The sequence below is a fragment of the Mustela putorius genome, unplaced genomic scaffold (assembly GCF_011764305.1).
Source record: "Mustela putorius furo isolate JIRA1106 unplaced genomic scaffold, ASM1176430v1.1 tig00001093_pilon_pilon_pilon, whole genome shotgun sequence".
NCBI lineage: Eukaryota > Metazoa > Chordata > Mammalia > Carnivora > Mustelidae > Mustela > Mustela putorius.
Genome location: NW_025421565.1, coordinates 1,114,010 through 1,135,649, shown reverse-complemented (window position 1 = coordinate 1,135,649; position 21,640 = coordinate 1,114,010). Strand labels below are relative to the sequence as shown.

Sequence of the window (21,640 nt, the reverse complement as noted above, 5' to 3'; positions counted from 1 at the left end):
TCCCACCGCAGCAGGACACACACAGAGGCCAGCACCACTCTTGAGGGGGAAAAAAAGAAATCACATTTATTTTGGGGAAGCAAAGTAACTGTGGCATGAAGATGCCATTAGCCCATAGATGATGTACTAATGTGAGAACAAAAAGGTTTTCTCTCCACTGTCTGCGTTTTTTCTTGGGGGAAAGTTGTTCTTCCAGGAAAGGCGTGAGAAGCACACAGTGGCTGGCCAGGTGAACTGTCTTTTTTAAGGAGGCAGCGCCTGGGGCAGTGGGCCTGTAGGGTGCGGCCTGAAGGGCCCCCTACCAGGGACCCGTTCTGGCAGGGTCTGCTCGGGCACTCTGGCACCCTGGTGGGGAAGGGCCACCCGATCCACTCGGTCTTGTTGGCATAGTTGTGGCCCCTGGGGGTGCCCTGTGGACTGGCTGTCTCCCTCATGACTCTCCTCTGCTCTTGGTAGGAGAGAACCCTGTGATCGCAGACATTGGGGTCTGCTGAAGCTTGGAGATCCTTTTTGCACCAGTCAACCTTAGGGACCCTGAGTCCCTGGTTGGGCAACATTTTCTCCTCTAGGATTTGCTCCACAGCCCTCACGACCATCTGAGCCTCGGCAGAAGCCCTGTCCATGGCTGACCTGCCCATGACTTGTCCCCGGCCCTGGGATGATGATGAAGACTTTCCCTTTTGAAGGGAATCTTCCAGTCCTCTGCCTTTACTGGGAAAGAACCACTGGAGCAAGTGTGTCATCCTTCTCCTGAAGTAGTTTTCCGGAGGCGCCTCCGCTTTCTTCAGCAAGATCTCACAGGCCTTGCTTCCCGAGGCCTCTCCTGACTCCTTGCTCTGGACTGGATGTCTCACCTCACTGATCTGGAGGAGCTTCATTTCTGACCACTCGTTGGCGGGCTCTCTCGAGGGGGACCTCGTGGAGCTCTCTATCTCCACGGGGGGGACACATGAACTGCTCAGGCTCTTACATTGGTGCTCCAGTCCCAGGGGTCCTGGCTGCCTGTGGGGGCTCTGGCCACGGGATCTTTGGCCATGCAGCACCTCAGAAGTAGATGTGTCTTCACTGGACCTGCTCTGGAAGCTAGACAGAGATCCCTGAGAAGCCAAGATGTCAGCAGCGAGGAACATGTTGGACTGACAGTCTTGAAGGAGACTCTCCGTCTCACAGTCTTGAAGGAGGACCCCAGTTTCACAGTCTTGTAGGCACACGGTGGGGGTGGCATCACGAAGCCGGTTCTCTGACTCCATCAACTTCTGGGGCTCCGATCCCCTGCGCCGTGCCTCAAGGCGTAGCTCTTCGAGGTCTCGGGTGACCAACTTTGTACGTTGCAAGGGACTGTCACTTTTCTCTGCAGACCCTGATCTTCTCAGCTTGCCACGGAGGCCTTGGTTGTTGGCCAGCACACGGGGTTCTAAGGTGACTCCCCAGGCAGGGGCCTCCTTGAAGTCCCCCACCTCCCCGGGCACTTTGGCACTCAGATTCTGGTGCTCTAAGTTGAGCTCTAGCATGGTCATGTCCCGTGAGGCCCGACCCCCATTCACCCTCCTTAGCTCCTTTGTGGCCATTGCTGGACTTGGACTTGACTCCAAGCTGCTGTTCATAAGAGTCCTAGAGACAGTCTCACTGTGCCAGATTCTGCCCACAAAGCTGTATGTGAAGGTCCGAGAAGGTGACCTGGGCCCCTCTCCAGCTAGAGGGCCACCCTCAGGTGAGGTCCCTTCCAGAGCCTGCTGGATTTCCTCACACGTAGGCTGGGGAACACCGAGGGGACCCCCCCAAGTGGGGTAAGACTCTTTCATCACCTCTCCTTGATAGGGCTGAGAAGGATTTCCCACGAACTTGGTGCCCAAGCCAGCCTTGGATATGCAGGTGGCTGAGAGGGAAGGGAAGGACTGGGAGAGGAGGAAGCCCTTCTTTAACTTGAAGAGGTTTATTGTCTTGAGAACCTTGAGGGGGAGGCCCCAACGGTGCTTCACCCTGAGCCTTTTGATATGTGCTTCTAGCATCTGCTGAGCATATGGACTGAGGATGGAAAAATTGTGGGGGGGCTCCCAGCACTTGGAAAACGCTGGCTTTCCAGGTATCCCGTGAGGGGTTGGCTTTCTGGGAAGGTCCGAGGAGTGGTGGGCAGCAAGCCTGGAAGGATGAACATCCAAAGGCATCTGACCCTCTCTGAACTGCCCCAACTTCCTTAAATGGGCTCTCAGGTCCTTCTCTAGGAGCTTCCTGTCTGTGCTGCTTGTGGAGGGCTTCATGTCTGTGTCTGACTCCTCACGATTTCTTCCTGGAGCCTTCTCTGGAGAGCTCGCTGAGCCCCTGTGTAGATCTTTCTGGATCCTCCCTGCACTGGACCTTGAATCCTTGCCCAGTCTTTTTCTTGGCACGGTCCTTCCTGGGTACCTGGACCCAGTCTTCTGTGTGGCCTGGCAGCTTCCATTTGTAGACTCAGACTTGGCCTTGGGACTGTGCCAGCTGTGTGCCTGGGGCACCTTCTGGAACTCTTGGTGAGGCTGTATCTCTAGGGATAGCTGGATCCTGCAAGACGGGCCCCTTACTTGCTTCATGAGCCTCTTCCAAAGGTGCCAATCCGGTTGCTCCCAGAGCTCAGAGTCGATCAATTCGGGGGCCTGGCCACCCTGCGGAAGGTCAGGAGGACCTTGGCTAAAGACTTGCGGAGATCTTTTCATCACAGGGGGTACCTTGCCCCTTTCTAGTTGCTTCTCCAGAAAGTGATATTCCAGGTTTTGAAAAGCTGTTGGCGTGTAAGACGGTGTCTTCTGGGCTACAGGGCAAGACACCTGGCACCTCCCCATCACGGGTGGCAGAGACGAGAGTCCAACTGGGACAGAGGGTGCAAGACCTGCCTGGGTCTGGGGCTCAGTTAGAGGCCTGAGATGGGACTGATCCAGAGGAAGGGGCTGGGGCTGAGTCAGAGGGGAGGGGCTGGGGCTGAGTCAGAGGGAGGGCCTTGGGCTGAGTCAGAGGGAGGGGATGGGGCAGGGGCTGAGTCAGAGGGAGGGGCTTGGGCTGAGTCAGAGGGAGGGGCTTGGGTTGGGTCAGAGGGAGGGGCTTGGGCTGAGTCAGAGGGAGGGGCTGGGGCAGGGGCTGAGTCAGAGGGAGGGGCTTGGGCTGAGTGAGGGGCTTGGGTTGGGTCAGAGGGAGGGGCTTGGGTTGGGTCAGAGGGAGGGGGGCTTGGGCTGGAGTCAGAGGGAGGGGCTGGGGGGTCAGCTGGGGCTGTGTCTGTGTCAGAGGGAGGAGCTGGGGCTGTGTCAGAGGGAGGGGCTGTGGGGGGCTGAGTCAGAGGGAGGGGCTTGGGCTGAGTCAGAAGGAGGGGTTGGGGGCAGGGGCTGAGTCAGAGGGAAGGGCTGGGTTGAGTCCAGAGGGAGGGGGGGCTGGGGAAGGGCTGAGTCAGAGGGAGGGGCTGAGTCAGAGGGAGGGGCTGGGGCAGGGGCTGAGTCTGAGTGGGCTGAGTCAGAGGGAGGGGCTTGGGCTGAGTCAGAGGGAGGGGCTGGGGCCGGGGCCAGTCCAGAGGGAGGGGCTGGGGTTGAGTCAGAGGGAGGAGGCTGGGGCTGAGTGAGAGGGATGGGCTGGGGAAGGGGCTGAGTCAGAGGGAGGGGCTGGGGAAGGGGCTGAGTCAGAGGGAGGGGCTGGGGCTGAGTCAGAGGGAGGGGCTGGGGCTGAGTCAGAGGGAGGGTTTGGGGCTGAGATGGAGGAAGGGGCAGGGACTGGGACAATCTCAGGGTCAAGGGTTGGGGCCTGGCTGAAGGGTCATGTAAGTCATGGGTCAGGGAGAGGCGTGGAACCACGTTGCCCTGAATCTGCAGTGGCAAGGCATGAGAGAGCTCATTGAATATGACAGACGGGAACTCCAATGGGGGATCGGTCACCCTGACAGTGGCCACCAGGGACTCGCTGTGCAGAAAGGGGAGACCCCAGAAGAGCTGGAGGCATTTCTGCTCTAAATTGTCCCTTGGAATCTTGGGACGTGGGGGCTTCTCAGGACCAAGCAGCTGTCTTGCTTTGCCCCTCATGCTCCAGAAGGACGGGCGGCCCATGGTGTCCTGCCCGTCACCTGGGGACTTGAACATTCTCCCGAAAGAGGTCAGCTGGTATTTTGACCTTTCTTTCTTGTCCTTCTCCCTCCAAGACCTCAGTTCTTTTCTATTGGCAGTGAGTATCTCCAGAAGCTTCTGGACGTCTGGGTTGATGGAAGGGGGGATCCTAGTCTCTTCCTGTCTGGGTGTGGGGTCTCCCCAGAACAAGGCTTCTGGTGGGCCATGGGACAGAGGTGCTTGACGGGACTCCAAGCATGTTGAGGTGGACAGGTTCCAGGCATTGGCAGCTGCCTGCCACCAGGACAGGGCCGAAATGGGGCAGTGTGAGCGGCCCAGGCCCGAGATGGCTGGGACAGGAGAAGCTGACCTGTCAGCTGACCAAGGCGTGTGCGGAGCCGAGCTCTGTGGGATGGGGCACGGCATGGGTGCCCTTGAGTCACACTGAGGGAGAGTCAAAGGAGAGTCTGGCCGCTCTGGGGCCAAGGAGGCTGTCAGAGCCCCAGGGCAGGCCTCTGAAGGAGGGAGACATGACGGGGAAGGGGGAAGAGCAAGTGGCTGGTTTGGAAAGCCATCCGGGGGGAGGAAAGGCTCTACTAGCCAGGAAGTAGTCAGGGAGGAGTGTGAAGCAACGGAAATTGAGGTCATTGGTCCTGCTGGCAGGGTGGCGGCCAGAGGCCGAGGAGACCCCGTCAGTGGAGTTAGGGCAGGTGATGGGGCCACAGCGGGAGTAGCATCTTGCAGAGGCTCCCTGCATGGCTGACGGGCTCCAGCTGGCACCCCTCGGCGCACCTGCCCAGGGGCTGCTTGATGTAAGAACTGGTGAAAGCCCCCCTGGTCAGAGAGCCTCTCCAGGTGGCTGTGGGAGACAGGAGGCATGAGCTGCCGCTGTAGCAGTTGGGTCTGGGAGCGGTCCCCACGGCCGTCCACGCCCCACACCCACATCACAATGCTCCTGCTGTCCCTCACCCTGAGTCTTTGGTCACAGTCTGTCCCCCCATGGCTCCTCCCAGCCCCCACAAACAGCCCCAGAGGCTGTTACCTGCAGCCCAGGGGTCACACCATAGACTCAGGAAGGCCAACCCAGGGGAGAAGGGGCAGATTCTTTACCTTTCCAGAAAGGAGAACAGGTCTTGAACCTCTTCTAGATTCTTCAGAAATTCTCTGAAACCTGGAAACAGGAGACCGGGTCACAGCAGAAGACAGGGTCCAGGGATCTTACGGGAGGCTGGGTACAATGTCCCATTAGGGGAGACCTTTGGGGGATTGAACTCGGGAGCCCCAAATAGCACTGTCCAAGGCCACATGCCCGCATGGTGACTACAGGATTCATGATGGGGATCGCTTTGTCTTTCCAAAGTGCTTCCCCATTCATGACCTTGCTGGGGGAGGAAAGGACTACTGTAGCCTCCAGAGGAATCTAAGCAGATTTGAACAGCTTGTCCACAGTGGGAGCAGGAGGTCCTGCCCCCAGTCCAGTCCAGGCCCTGAGGCGCCTGGTTAGGGAATACCAGTTTCCAGCCCCTCAGGGCTTCATTCTGGTGCACAATCTGGGAAGCCTCCGGGTTCACTCTCCCTCCTCAGAGCCCCCAACCCCCACCCAGGGCTCTGCTTCCTGAGGGATGGGCTCAGGCCCTGGTGTCCTGGAGACAGTGGGACTGGGCCTTCAGAGCGGGGGACACAGTGTAACTGGGGCACGCAGGGGTGAGTGGCGGACACGCACCTTTCACGGTCTGATGTTTTTTGCTTCTGTTGCTCCTTCTCCGTGGCTCCACTTGGTACTGAGATAAGAGAACACGGGGAGGCTGGGACCCCCACCCCAGCAGCAGATGACCCAGTGCTCAGGGGCCTGACCTCTGCTAGAGAGGCAGCTCTTAACCTCCAGTTCTTGGCCACCAGTCACTGTGTTTGGGACGCTGCCCTGAACCCCTCCACCACACCTGGACTCCGGCCCGAGATCTTCAGGGAGAAAACCTCATGTCCCTCTAACCCTTGCCTGGTCTGGCTTATCCTGGATGGATGGGGTGGTCTACTCTCTCCTGAGAATACCCATTCTATTCTTTCCCATTTCAGGGGTCTTTCCAGTGACTTGGAAAAGTGGAAAGAATAATAGAAAAGATGATCGAGTTACACTCTGTTGGGTCTGGGCCAAGGGTTCCTTACCTTCCCGCTCTTCCTGTGTTTCTTGCCTTGTGGTGAGGACGGATCAGGGTGGAAGTAGGAAAGTAAAAAGACAAAGAGCCCCAGTCCACACACAAAGGCAAAGATGGCATTAACGGCCCAGAGAGAGTGGGACTGGGGCTCAGCCAACCATCAGTAAGGAATTCCTGAGGGAAGAGATAATTCTCCATCTCTTCCCTCTAGAAAGTAGTAATGTCCAATCGCACTGCTGCCCTCAGGTAGTAACTGAGCCCTGAGAGTTAGTGACCGATCGCACTGCTGCCCTCTGGCAACTGAGCTCTGGGTGTGTCCATGCAGACACAAGCCTCATGCCCACATCACAGAGCTGTGGTCTGGTCACAAAGGGCCCTTGAGGGCAGGTAAGGGACACAAGTAGCCGGACCACCTCCCCTCTCCACCGCTAGCCCTGTAGTTCTGTCATCCCTCCACCCGCCCAGGCCTGACACTGCTACCCGCTCACCGTGCTAGACAGACCTTTGTCAATTTGCCTTTCATCCTGCGCGAAGCTCAGAGAATACCTGTTCCCCTTGAGATCTCCAGTTGTGTTCCATCAGTTTCATAGCTTTTAAAAATCTGTTGAGATTCCACCTTACACCAGTTAGAATGGCCAAAATTAGGAAGGCAGGAAACAACGTGTGTTGGGGGGAGGATGTGGAGAAAGGGGAACCCTCTTCCACTGTTGGTGGGAATGCAAGTTGGTGCAGCCACTTTGGAGAACAGTGTGGAGATTGTTCAAGAAATTAAAAATAGAAATTCCCTCTGACCCTGTAATTGCACCACTGGGTATTGACCCCAAAGATACAGATGGAGTGAAAAGAAAGGCCATCTGTACCCCAATGTTTATAGCAGCAATGGCCACGGTCGCCAAACTATGGAAAGAACCAAAATGCCCTTCAATGGACGAATGAATAAGGAAATGCGGTCCATATACACTATGGAGTATGATGCCTCCATCAAATAGGATGAATACCCAAAAATTTGTAGCAACATAGACGGGACTGGAAGAGATTTTGCTGAGTGAAATAAGTCAAGCAGAGAGAGTCAATTATGTGCTTTCATTTATTTGTGGAGCATAACAAATAACATGGAGGACATGGAGAGATGGAGAGGAGAAATGAGTTGAGGGACATTGGATGGGGAGGTGAACCATGAGAGACTATGGACACTGAAAAACAACCTGAGGGTTTTGAAGGAGCAGGGGGTGGGGGGTTGGGGGAACCAGGCGGTAGGTATTGGGGAAGGCACGTATTGCATGGAGCACTGGGTGTGGTGCAAAAACAATGAATACTGTTACGCTGAAAAGAAAGAAAGAGAAAAAAAAAAAAAAAAAGAAAACAATCTGGAGTTGTCCTTGGAATTTTGTTTAATTCCAGGAACGTTTGTCCTCTGTGTGCAGCTCCAGTCTCCCCACATAATATGTTCTTTCCTTGCATCACCCTAGTACAAAAGAAACTCAAACTTCTTTTGTGCTTCTTTAGCCATGTACTTTTTGAAAACATCTTAAGATGTTTTATTTCAATTAATCTTCACGAACTTCAGCTAGAGGGACTTATAAAATTAATGATTATTCAAAATTTACAAAGCCGAGGAAGTAGGTAAGGACTTCCAAATGAGTTCACATTTCTCCCAGGCTTGCAGCGAACTGCTACCCAGCAGCCCAAGTTTCTCAACATTCACGGTGCTGTCTAGAAAGTAGATTCAGTTCTGAGAATGTCTTCGGTATGGAGTGTTCTACTGACACCACGGAAAGCTGCCTGTGTGATGATGTCATGCCTCTGCCCATGGGTTCTGACTGTGGTAGGGCTGTGAGTTAGAGCCATCGCTTTTGAAAATGCTTCACCAGGACCTGGGCCAGGCTGAAGAGAGCAGGCCTTTTGAAAGAGTTATTCTACTGATAGAGCTAGAGAAAACCTGCCATTTTGTAGTAATAAAAAACAGGGACCAACCCAGTCCTGTTGAGTGGAAGGTATGTGCTCTGCAGTATCATGCTCAAGTTACAGTGAACTACCGTGAAACATCGTAAGTGTACATTACTTAGACATGCTATTGAGGAAGAGATAAAAGCGACTTGCAGAAAAATTGTGCAGGATGGTTGCATTTGTTCTAGTTTCGAAACTATACAAAATCAAATGTGATTTAGCAATGCATTTACTTTGGTAAAAATATAAGGTAAACACAGAGAATAGTGAACAGGACTGATGGACAGACAGGGGGAGGGATGTACAGACGACTCCAAAGATGTGGATGATACCGCATTTCTTAAAATGGTTGGGATGTGTATGGGCTTCTTTTCCTTATTCCTTACATCTTCTATATAATTCATAAATGTCAGCTTGTAGCTTTTAAACACTAAGGTACACTCTAATGTAAACAACCCCTTTGGAAATAAAATCAGACATAACAAAAATTAAATGCCCGATAGGAAGGGAGGAGAAAAACTGACTGTAAGATGCTTTGTGCCCGACAAGGGTCTTTGCTGCCAAGACCTTAAAGATCCCAGTGAGACTTTCAGTTTTGAAACCTCCCCACTGCCCTTCTTATGACAAGCTGATTCCAGCTAAGATCACTTTCTGATGGTTCTCAAACCTAAAAGAAAATGCAGGCTTTTGATTCTCAGTGGATGGTATTTGATTCCTCCTGGCTGGAGATTTTCAGCAGTAAATGAAGGTATTGGGCTGTGGCTGTTAGCAGGCTGCATTCTGACTGTGCCAGGCAGCAGGGCCTGGGTCTGGCTGGCCCACCACCAGGGCTCGTGGAACAATCTGACCGTGACGCAGCAGAAAACAGAACCAGGCCTCACACTTGGGGATGGATTTTATTAAAGCAAAGAAGAGGAGGGAAAATGTGTTTGAATATAGGCCAGGGATATTCAAGCTAACAAGCCCTGAGTTTGCCAAGTGATGGAAAAAAAGGAGCTTTTCATAAATAAAACATAGGGAAAAGTAAACATTTGAGATATATAGCAGCTTTTGGAGAAATTTAGATGGGGCTTTCATGTTTGGAACATTTTGGTTGTTTAGTTATAAACACTGATCTACATATTTATGTGTAATATGTATCTTTTTGTAAGAAAAGCAGTGTTTCCATGTATTTACGCTGGGAAGACATCTGAAGTGCACTATTACATGACACTGATGCTCACAGAGATGGATTCCACTCCTGTTTTCCTCTCCCTTGTGCTTCACCTGATACATAATAAAATCTCCAATGATAGAACACAGGGTGTTCTATCTATCTATTTATTCTGTGTTCTAGAACACAGGACCACCCTGCCTTTTCTGTGATGAATGCCAAGGTTTGAGAAATGTTTTACCTGGGAGTGCTCACTCAACAGCCCAGGTGGTAGCACTGAGCAGATCTGTGCCTCAGTGTCATCTATTCAAATCCGGGAAGGTCAGTTGAGGTCCTCCTGCCCAAATGCTGGGCGGAGAGACACAAGCCCCAGATTATAGAACATTCCCTGAAATAGACAAGAACTCCCAAATGGTTCTGCATATCTCCCAGAGTTACAATGAAACCTTCTTAATATTTATGTTAGTATCTAGAGAAGGAATTTAGCTTCCAATATAAATATTTTTGTAAATAAAGCCAGTTCAGTGAGACCTGAAGGATTTTTGTGGTCCCTTTCACTACACAGAGGAGGCTCCTGCCTCATATCCTCTCTAGCCTTTTAGCTTTCTAGGATTAGTGAAGTTGCAACTACTTTGCCTCCTACCTGAGTCTTCCATCGACAGAGTGAACAGCACACATTGGAGGATAGGATAATGTGTTTCAATCATCAGATTGGCTAAGCTAAAAATGATGCTGGGGAAGGAGCAGAATCACAGGTGCTCTCATATGTGCTGGTGAGGTGTGAGTGGTGGTCATCCACTCCAGAATATTCCAGGAGGAGCTATTGAATTTTAAAAATGGGCTTACGTGCATGTTCTCAGAGCACTGAAAAGTATGGCGCACAGAAAAGGAAACCATCAACATGATGAAGACAACCTACCAAATTATCCCAGGATCAGAGAGGGATATGCACAAAAGTTTCAACAATTTGGGTTATTGTCATCTTTAATTGACAAGGAAGTGACAGTCCCTCCCCAGATATGATGTTGGGAGGGGTTTTTTTGTTTTTGTTTTTCTTTTAAGATTTTATTTATCCAATTGAGAGAGAGACAGACACACACTCAGAGAGACACAGAGAGTACAAACAAGGGGACAGGCAGAGGGTGAGGGAGAAGCCAACTTCCCACTGAGCTGGGATGCCAACACAGGGCTGGGTCCCAGGATCTGAAGATCATACAGAGTCCGACACTTAATCATCTGAGCCCTGACCCCCCATTAGGAAATTTTTATGAAATGGTACTAATTAGCTTCTTGGATCCTCAAAAGACCAAGCAAGTTGAAGTGAATCTGAAGCAGACTATACTAGGACATTGGATTGTGCTGAATGTCAAGTTGATAAGACCTGTTCTGTTACACAAAGGCACTTGTAGATTCTGATTCTGCCATTTACAAGAAAACAGATGATGCATGGCTCTTCCTTGACAGTGAGATAGTCATTGGTATTTGTAGGCGGCAGGAGCAGGAAGTCTACAGGGCTCCTCTCTCTGCCAATGTTTACACCCCATTACAGCAAGTTTCCTTTAAAATGCACTGGTCGGGGTACCAGGTGGTGGGTATTATAGAGGGCATGGATTGTATGGAGCACTGGGTGTGGTGAAAAAATAATGATACTGTTATGCTGAAAATAAATAAATGAAAAATAAACAATAATAAAATATATATATAAAAGCACTTCCGTGGGCTGACTTGACTCGGACTAACTCCCTGGCCCCAGCGACCCCAACTACAATCACTTGCCTGACTGGCTGGTCACCTGTGTTTCCACTTGCGCCACTGGTTACATGAAAGTATGGGAATGCTGTGTGGTCACGCTTTGTGGATCACAGTGGTGCTCGTCCTTCTCTGGAGAACACAGAATGCAGAGCATGAGTTTCCCCAGATCTGGTGTGGAAATGGATAAGTCTGTGCTGTGGCTACATTCCCTCTACCCCTTTTTAAAAATGGCCAATGTGAGCCAGAAAGGGACTGAAACTAGTTCCTAATACAGTTTCACTTAAAAAATTATTTTGAGCAAATGTGTGCTTTTCTGAAGCTCCTAGAGGTTCTTGCACCTTTATTCAACAGCATAAACCCATGGGTCACCCCCAGTTTTCCCATGATGTTAAGTGCTGACTGTCCCTTCAGGTGGTACATAACATCTGAAATGGAAAATAGTACTTAAACTCTTCAAAGATTATTGCTTTAATAAAAATGTGCAATTTACTTAACAATACTGAGCTCTGGCCCTCTCTCTAAACAGACCTGGGAAGATAAGCTGTAGTCCACGGCTTGGCCCCTGAGCCGTGTCCATAAGTATACAGCACCCCACAGATACCATTACAGTCACAGCCAAATTGACAAGAAATCCTGAAGCACCAGAAATTGCCTTAGCAATGCATTCTCTGATGCCGGGTTCATGGCTTCTGCCTGTTTCCATGTTCATGCTCTATGTAACAGCATTCATTCCATACCTGTGCCATAAATATTCATAAGAAGCCCAATGAGTGAGTAACAGAAGATGTCCTTGGAAATATTTTCCAAGGGCACATTTTTTTAAAGGCAACAGATTTTTTTCCCCCCGGAGTCTGGCATGTTTTGGAGGATGGGTTTTTCTCCACTTTCTTCATTAAAATTTTGAAATCTGAGATGCCATGATGACTCACTGGCCTTTCACTTTGTTTAGCCCTGCAGCCTTTCTTATCATTCTTAAAAAAAAAAAAAAAAAAAAAAAAAAGGCCTGTGTCATCCGCCATCTTGTGTGAAGCAAGGTGGCCTCCACATGCCCTGAGCGTCTTCTCCGCTTCTGCCTCAACTGCCCCTTGATCACAGACACGTCTCGGGACCGGTTCCGGAGCCCTGGCGGTGGCGGCTTCCCCCGGCGGCGCGGAGGAGGCGGCGGCCCCCCGCGGCCTCCACGACTTCCGCTCCCCGCCACCCGGCATGGGCCTCAATCAGAACCGCGGACCCATGGGGCCCGGCCCTGGCCAGGGTGGCCCCAAGCCCCCGATCCCGCCACCGCCTCCGCATCAGCAACAGCAGCAGCCACAGCTGCAACAGCCGCCACCACAGCAGCCGCTGCCGCTTCAGCTGCCACCGCATCAGCCGCAGCCGCCACAGGACTCGTCCAAGCCCGTCGTTCCTCAGGGACCCGGCCGGGCTTCCGGAGTGGGCAGCGCTCCGCCGGCCTCGGGCGCGGCACCGCCTGCCACTCTTCCGACCTCCGGGGCCCCTACGGGGGCCGGGCCCCACCCCGACCCCGCCGCCCGCTGTCACTTTGCCCCCCCCCCACCCCCGGGGCGCCCCCACCTGCGCCGCCAAGCAGCGGGGTCCCCACCACCCCGCCTCAGACCGGGGGCCGCCGCCTCCACCCACAGGGGGCCCAGGCCCTGGGCCTAAGCAGGGCCCAGAACCCGGAGGCCCGAAGGGCGGCAAAATGCCAGGCCGGCTGAAGCCCGGCGGTGGCCCGGGCCTAAGCACTCCTGGCAGGCCACCCCAAGCTGGGGCACCGAGGCAGCGGGGAGCCCCATGGAGGTCGGCAGCACCACCTGCCCTACCACCAGCAGCACCACCAGGGTCCCCTGCCTGGTGGGCCAGGTGGCTGCAGCGAGGAGAAGATCTCCTACTCAGAGGGATTTAAAGCCAACTTGTCTCTCTTGAGGAGGCCTGGAGAGAAAACTTACACTCAGCATTGTCGGTTGTTTGTTGGGAATCTACCTGCTGATATCACAGAGGATGAATTCAAAAGACTTTTCGCTAAATATGGAGAACCAGGAGACGTTTTTATCAATAAAGGCAAAGGATTTGGGTTTATTAAACTTGAATCTAGGGCATTGGCTGAAATTGCCAAAGCTGAACTTGATGATACACCCATGAGAGGTAGACAGCTTCGGGTTCGTTTTGCCACACACGCTGCCGCTCTCTCCGTTCGAAATCTTTCACCTTACGTTTCCAATGAACTGTTGGAAGAAGCCTTTAGCCAATTTGGTCCTATTGAAAGGGCTGTTGTAATTGTGGATGATCGTGGGAGATCTACAGGGAAAGGCATTGTTGAATTTGCTTCTAAACCAGCAGCAGGGAAAAGCCTTTGAAAGATGCAGTGAAGGTGTTTTCTTACTGACAACAACTCCTCGTCCAGTCATTGTGGGACCCACTTGAACAATTAGATGATGAAGATGGCCTTCCTGAACAACTTGCACAGAAGAATCCAATGTATCAAAAGGAGAGAGAAACACCTCCTCGTTTTGCCCAACATGGCACATTTGAGTATGAATATTCTCAGCGTTGGAAATCCCTGGATTAAATGGAAAAACAGCAAAGGGAACAAGTTGAAAAAAACATGAAAGATGCAAAAGACAAATTGGAAAGTGAAATGGAAGATGCCTATCATGAGCATCAGGCAAATCTTCTGCGTCAAGATCTGATGAGACGCCAGGAAGAATTAAGACGCATGGAAGAACTTCACAATCAAGAAATGCAGAAACGTAAAGAAATGCAACTAAGGCAAGAAGAAGAACGATGTAGAAGGGAAGAAGAGATGATGATTCGTCAGCGTGAAATGGAAGAACAAATGAGACGCCAAATAGAGGAAAGTTATAGCCGGATGGGCTACATGGATCCAAGAGAAAGAGACATGAGAATGGGTGGTGGAGGAGCAATGAACATGGGAGATCCCTATGGTTCAGGAGGCCAGAAATTTCCACCTCTAGGTGGTGGAGGTGGCATAGATTATGAAGCTAATCCTGGAGTCCCACCAGCAACCATGAGTGGTTCCATGATGGGAAGCGATATGCGTATTGAGCGCTTTGGGCAGGGAGGTGCGGGACCTGTGGGTGGACAGGGTCCTAGAGGAATGGGGCCTGGAACTCCAGCAGGATATGGTAGAGGGAGAGAAGAGTATGAAGGCCCAAACAAAAAGCCCTGATTTTAGATGTAATACCTAGGTTTTCATTCCAGTTTGTTTTTTGTCTTTTCTTGTTTAGATACCAATCTTTTAAATTCTTGCATTTTAGTAAAAAAGCTACCTTTTTATGGATGTTAGCAGTTTATTGACCTAATATTTGTAAATGGTCTGTTTGGGCAGGTAAAATTATGTAATGCAGTGTTTCAAACGGGAATATTTTTTCTTTTTATTTACTTTTTTTTTTTTAACTGTAGAATGTCCCTCAAGTTATGGCAGTGTGCCTTGTGCCACTGAATTTCCAAAGTGTACCATTTTTTTTTTACTGTGCTTCAAATAAATAGAAAAAATAGTTATAATATTGATCTTCAACTTAGCCATTCATGCTTCTATGCACATTAGGCTAGGTATTCCACTTTGAAAGCATGAGCATGTCTAGGCCTTCAAATGGCACCTGCTGTTTCTGGGAAATGTATCTGTAGGCTAAGTATTGCTTTCTACAAACAAGTATCCCCTTGTTTTAAAAAGAAGAAATGCATATTGAAGTAGTTTCATGATTTGATTTGTTTGGCATTATAGGAAGCAAGCTGGTGCTAAGTATTTTTAAATGGTTATGTAAACAAGCTGAACTGTAAATCTTCCTTCAGGAATGTGTATTAAGATGATGGAATGGGTGAAAGACTATTGGTAGGGAGAGAAAGTGGGTATGACTAAATAGATCTTTATGGCCCTATGATCTATCCTTTCCTTGAAAGTTTCTGAAGAAAAAGTGGAAAGATCATTCTGTTGCATTTCTCCATTCTTGTTTTTAAAAGAACAAGTCCCAAGCTCTACATATGGCTTTTATTGAACTTTCACATTTGAATTAAAGATTGTTAAACATGAAAAAAAAGATTTATATATTTATTTGGGAGAGAGTGATAGAAAGTACAACAGGGGGGAGGAGAAGAGAGAGAGAAAAAAAAAATCTCCAGCCAACTCCCTGCTAAGTGCTGGTTAGCCCAGCTGACCCTGAGATCCTGACCTGAGCTGAAATCAAGAGTCAGGCCCTTAACCCACTGAGCCATCCAAGTTGAGTATCAGCAGCCACGGGTGTCCACGTTTATTTCTTTGTTACACATCTCCACCCTGCTCAATCTGACCCACTTCTTAACGCTGATCAAGAAGCTAGTCAGATCTCCCAATCTGTCTGCGGAACAGCTGACCCCAGAGTCATGCGCCCTGGCCCAGTGTTAATTCCATGTGAGTCGCCTGGCTTCTGAGCTTCCTAACCAGGTTCTTCTCTGTGAGAGGATACTGCACTAGGTTGGGGGTGAGAGTCATTCTTAAGAATCACAATTGTGGCTGACACTGCTATTCTTTATGCTCAGGCTCAGGCTGAGTGTGTGACAGATGGTCTGTCATCAATTCTCTGAAGGAAAGAAAACCACGCCTAGTTCTTCAGTGGGTAGCTCTCTGCCAGAGGATCAAACCCAGAATGGCCTGCTCAGAGTTTGGAGAAACCCAGCATCCTGGCTCCATCGCCTCCAGGAGAAGCAAATCCCATGCTCATGTTTTTTTGTCTGGCTATATGTCCCTTCTTAGCTGCAGTTGTGTATGTTTCTTATTTGATTAATTTTATTCTTACGATCACTTTACCTACTACTTCATGCAGTTACTGGATTTTCATTTTGGTGTTTGGTTTTTTTCTGGGTTTTGGTAGATAGCCTAGTCCTTTTCTATACTTTCTTTGAAGGTGCTTGTTGAGAATTTACTAGAGACTTCAGGTAGAATTTTTATAATTAATAGCCAAGGCACATGCCAATAATTTCTGAGTAAATATGATGCCCATCTTCCATTCCTTATTCATCATTTTCTTATTTACAAATGTGAAGTATTTTCTGTAGTAGGGTTGTAGAATGTGTGTGTGTTTACTGAGAGAGAAAAAGAGAAGGACAGAGACAGAGAAAGAGAGAGATTTATTTTAAAGAATTTGCTGACTGTGAAAGCTGGCATGTTTGAACTCTGCAGATTGGGCAGATTGGTGGCAGACCAAGCTGATGTGACAGTTTGAGTCTGATCCCTGCCTGGAGGCAGAACTCCTTCACACCTGGGGACCTCAATCTTTTCTTTTAAGACCTTCAACTGATTAGATGAGGCCCACACACGTTATAGAGCATAATCTGCTTTTCTCAAAATTTAAGTGAAAATCACATATTAAAAAAAATACCTCTGCAGTTACATCCAGACATGGATTTGATCAACTATCTGGATCCTCTGACCTACATAAGTTGTCACATAGAATTAACCATCACAAATGTGCATTGTACGTTCTCTGATAAGGGACCAAGAGAAGGAAGAAAAAAAACAGATGGGTCAACACAAAAAATACTCATAACAAAATAAGGAAGAAATTCTCATAAGAATTAGAGTCCTGGAATGCCCGGGTGGCTGAGTTGGTTAAGCTTCCAGCTCTTGGTTTTGGCCCAGGTCATGATGTCAGTGTCGTGAGATTGAGCACCACATGGGGCTCTGTGCTCAGCATGGAATCACTGGAGATTCTCTCTCCCTCTGCCTCTGTCCCTCCCACCACTTGCACTCTGAACTAAGAAACAAATGAACAAGGTCTTATGAAAAAAAGAATTAGAGTCCCTTATTTCTGTAACTGGTCACATGGTCATAGCTGGTATTCTATCTGCTACTTTGGCTGCTTGTTCCACATTACATTCACTGTGAACAAGCACCTCAGCTGGTCATGATTCTTTATCTGGTGGAGTGATCCAACATTTCATTCCTGAGTTTTGTGGACTACCAGTAGTTCTGCCTGGATTGGGCAGCTGTCGTTTTTCACAGACTTTCATACCAGGGCTTGCTGGATCAAAGGAATCTCTTATACTACAGACATGCCCTCCATTTCCTCCATGGTGGGTTAGCAGTCTCATTTCTCTGCGTAGTCAGGTCATTAAACACCTTACTTCTCATCATGCATCTGTGAAGAGATAAGGATTTGGGCAGAAAGCTCCTGTGAATTGGCCGGCAAACACCCAGCAAACACGCTTCATGTGTTACAAGTCTGCAGTGCCACCCCCTGGGCCTGGCCTGGGATCCCAAGTTCCAGCAGCTTGAATCCTGTGAGAAAGCCCTCAGTGAGTCAGGAGCTGGTGAGGCCACCGCCTCCTGCTACTCAGCCTCCTGGGGTACCCTCCCTGGCTCAGGCAGATGGGACCTGGGCCCTCACCCTCACTTAGATTTTCAGCCTTCCTTTTCCAGGGTCCTGTCCATCGAACCCTCTGGTTGAGGAACCCTGAGTCACACCCCATGGGTCCACATGTCAACCAGGAGGAAATGGTTCCTTTCAGAGCTGTGGAATACCCTCAGAAACTTTCATGTCCCCACTGAGGCCATCCCCAACCATTGGTGCCACACTGGGCTGAAGAGTCGGAGGCTGACGCCCGGCCACACTCCGTCCCTCAACTGTGCTCCTGGAAAGCTCCCCTGCGCAGGGGCCCTCGGGTGGGCAGCGTGTTCTCGGCGTGTTTTCTAGACGGCCGCAACATGCACTGAATGAGAAAGCACTCTAGGCCACGAGGGACAGTGCAGTTTGAATAGTCACCCAACGCCAGCCAATTCTCACGAGCTCTCTGCCTAAATCGATACCAATATCGATTTGGGCAGAGAGCTCGTGAGAATTGGCTGAAAAACCCTGTGGCAAATTCACTTCATGTGCCACATGTTTGCAGGGCCCACCCCTGGGCCTTGCACAGGATCCTGAGTTGTCCCAGCTCGAACCCTGCCAGTAAGCCCACAGTGTGTCAGGCACAGGCGAGGCCACCACCTCCTGCTACTCAGCCTCCTGAGGTAACCTTGGTCGCACTGGTAGATGGGGCCTGCCATGTCCTTAGGCCAGGGCCCTGACCCTCACCCGGTTTATCAGTCTTCGTTCTCCAGGGTCCTACTCCTCGAGACCGCCAATTGGGTGTGACTCAGGAAAACCTGAGTCACACCCAATGAATCCACCTGCCACCAAGAGGAAACGCTGCCTTTCAGAGCTGCACAAAAACCCTCAGAGCAAGAGAAAACATCATGCCCCCACTGAGGCCATCCCCAACAGTCAACACCAAACCGGGAAGAAAAGTTGGAGGCTGATACCTGGCCCCAAACCCTCCCTTAACTCTGCTCTTAGAAAGCTCCCCTGGGTAGGGTCCCTTGGGTGGGCAGGGTCATCTCGGCACATTTTCTGGATGGCTGCAACATGCACCGAGCAAGAAATTGCTCTAGGCCTCAGGGGACAGTGCAGTCCCAATTGCTGCCCAACACCAGCCAATTCTCATGAGCTTTCTACCCAAATCAATGGGGGACAGGGTGGTCCAGAGGGCCACCCAACTCCGCCCATTCCTCACGAGTTTTCCGCCCAATTGATTTGGGCAGCCCTCTGGACCGCCCTGTCCCCCCGTGGCCTAGAGTGCTTTCTCGCTCAGTGCATGTCTCAGCCATTGGGAAAATGCACTGAGACAACGCAGCCCACCTGGGATCCAGGCACAGTGGAGCTTTCCCAAAGCAGGGTTGTTGGAGGGGTTTTGGCCAGGTGTCAGCTTTCAACTTTTCAGCCTGCTGTGGCACTGTCGTTTGGGGATAACCTCAATGGGGGCATGAAGGTTTCTCTCCCTCTGAGGGTTTTCCGCAGCTCTGAAAGGCACCATTTCTGGCTTGGTGGCAGGTGGACTTGTGGCATGGGACCCAGGGTTCCCTAATTGGAGGGCTCGAGGGACAGGACCCTGTAAAAGGAAGACTGAAAAACCAGGTGAGGGTTCAGGCCTGGGCCTAGGGGCATGACAGGTCCCATCTGCCAGCGCCAGGGAGGGGACCCCTGGAGGCTGAGGAGCAGGAGGCATTGGCCTCGCCTGCACCTTACTCACAGAGGGCTTTCTGGCAGGGTTCGAGCCAGAACAACTCTGGATCCCGGGCCAGGCAGACATGAAATGAGTTTGCTGGGGGTTTTCTGGCCAATTCTCCACGAGCTTTCTGCCCAAATTGATCAAGATTTGGGCAGAAAACTCGTGAGAATTGGTCGGTGTTGGGCAACCCTTCGGATTGCCCTGTCCCCTGTGGCCTGGAGCATTTTCTTGCCTAGGCCCTGTCTTGGCCATCTGGAAAACGTGTGGAGACAATGGGGCCCACACGGGGGCCGCAGCGCAGGGGAGCTTTCCTGGAGCAGAGTTGAGGGAGGAGTTGTGGCCAGGCGTCAGCCTCCAACTTTTGACCCGCCGTGGCGCCAGAGTTTGGATATGGCCCTGTTGGGTCACAAAGGTTTCTCTCACTCTGAGGCTTTTCCATAGCTCTGAAAGGCATTGTTTCTGCCTGGGTGGCAGGTGGACTTGTGGGGTGTGACTCAGGGTTCCCCAATTGGAAAGCTCGAGGGACAGGACCCTGGAAAATGATTCCCCTTTCTCCATATCTTCTCCAACACTTGTTTCCTGTGCTGTTCATTTTGGCCATTCTAACTGGTGTAAGGTGGTATCTCAAAGTGGTTTTGATTTGAATCTCCCTGATGATGATGATGATCAACATTTTTTTCATGTGTCTGTTAGACATTTGTATGTCTTCTTTGGAGAAGTGTCTGTTCCTGTCTACTCATTTTTTGACGAGATTATCTGCTTTTTTTTTTTTTTTTTTTTGGTGGGAATGCAAATTTATTTATTTATTTTTTATATGTATATTTTTAATTTATTTGTTTTCAGAAAAACAGTATTCATTATTTTTTTCACCACCCCCAGTGCTCCATGCAATCCGTGCCCTCTATAATACCCACCATCTATCTGGTACCCCAACTTCCCACACTCCCGCCACTTCAAACCCCTCAGATTGTTTTTCAGAGTCCATAGTCTCTCATGATTCACCTCCCCTTCCAATTTACCCCAACTCCTTTCTCCTCTCTAACACCCCTCATCCTCCATGATATTTGTTATGCTCCACAAATAAGTGAAACCATATGATAATTGACTCTCTCTGCTTGACTTATTTCACTCAGCATAATCTCTCCCAGTCCCATCCATGTTGCTACAAAAGTTGGGTATTCATCCTTTCTGATGGAGGCATAATACTCCATAGTGTATATGGACCACATTTTCCTTATCCATTTGTCCGTTGAAGAAATGTTCATCATCATTAGCCCTCAGGGAGATTCAAATTAAAACCACATTGAGATATCACCTTACACCAGTAAGAATGGCCAAAATTAACAAAACAGGAAACAACATGTGTTGGAGAGAATGTGGAGAAAGGGGAACCCTCTTACACTGTTGGTGGGAATGCAAGTTGGTGCAGCCTCCTTGGAGAACAGTGTGGAGATTCCTCAAGAAATTAAAAAATAGAACTTCCCTGTGACCCTGCAATTGCACTCCTGGGTATTTGCCTCACAGATACAGATGTCGTGAAAAGAAGGGCCATCTGTACCCCAATGTTTATAGCAGCAATGGCCATGGTCGTCAAACTATGGAAAGAAACAAGATGCCTTTCAACGGACGAATGGATAAGTGAGATGTGGTTCATATACACTATGGAGTATTATGCCTCCATCAGAAAGGATTATCTGCTTTTTTGAGTGTTGGGTGTTGAGATTGAGGAGTTCTTTATAGATCTTGGACAACAGCCCTTTGTCTGTTATGTCATTTGCAAATATCTTCTCCCATTCCATGGGTTATATCTTTGTTTTATTGACTGTTTCCTTTGCTGTGCAGAAGCTTTTGATCTTGATGAAGTCCGAAAAATTCATTTTTGCTTTCATTTCCTTTGCTTTTGGAGACATGTCTTGAAAGAAGTTGCTGTGGATGATGTCGAAGAGCTTACTGCCTATGTTCTCCTCTAGGATTTAGATAGATTCCTGCCTCACATTGAGGTCTTTTATTCATTTTGAGTTTATCTTTGTGTATGGTGTAAGAGGATGGTCAAGCTTCATTTATATATATATATATATATATATATATATATATATAATATATATATCTGTCCAATTTTCCCAGTACAATTTATTGAAGAGTCTGTCTTTTTTCCACTGGATATTTTTTCCTGTTTTGTCAAAGATTATTTGACGATAGAGTTTTGCATTCATACCTGAGCTCTCTCCTCTGTTCCACTGTGTGTCTGTTTTTGTGCCAGTACCGTGCTGTCTTGGTGATCACAGCTTTGTAGTAAAGCTTGAAATCAAGCAACATAATGTCCCTGGATTTGTTTTTCTTTTTGAACATTTCCTTAGCAATTTGGGATCTTTTCTGGTTCCATACAAATTTTGGGATTGCTTGTTCCAGCAATTTGAACAATGCTGGTTGATTTTTTTTTTTAATTTTATTTATTTATTTGACAGAGAGAGATCACAAGTAGGCAGAGAGGCAGACAGAGGGGAAGGGGAAAGCAGGCCCCCTGCTGAGCAGACAGTCCGATG

General features: G+C 49.6%; 1 pseudogene; it reads left to right on the top strand.

Moving 5' to 3' along the window:
* Positions 1 to 1,509: 1,509 nt before the first annotated feature.
* Positions 1,510 to 14,585, top strand: LOC123393933 (annotated as a pseudogene).
* The last annotated feature ends 7,055 nt before the right edge of the window (positions 14,586 to 21,640 follow it).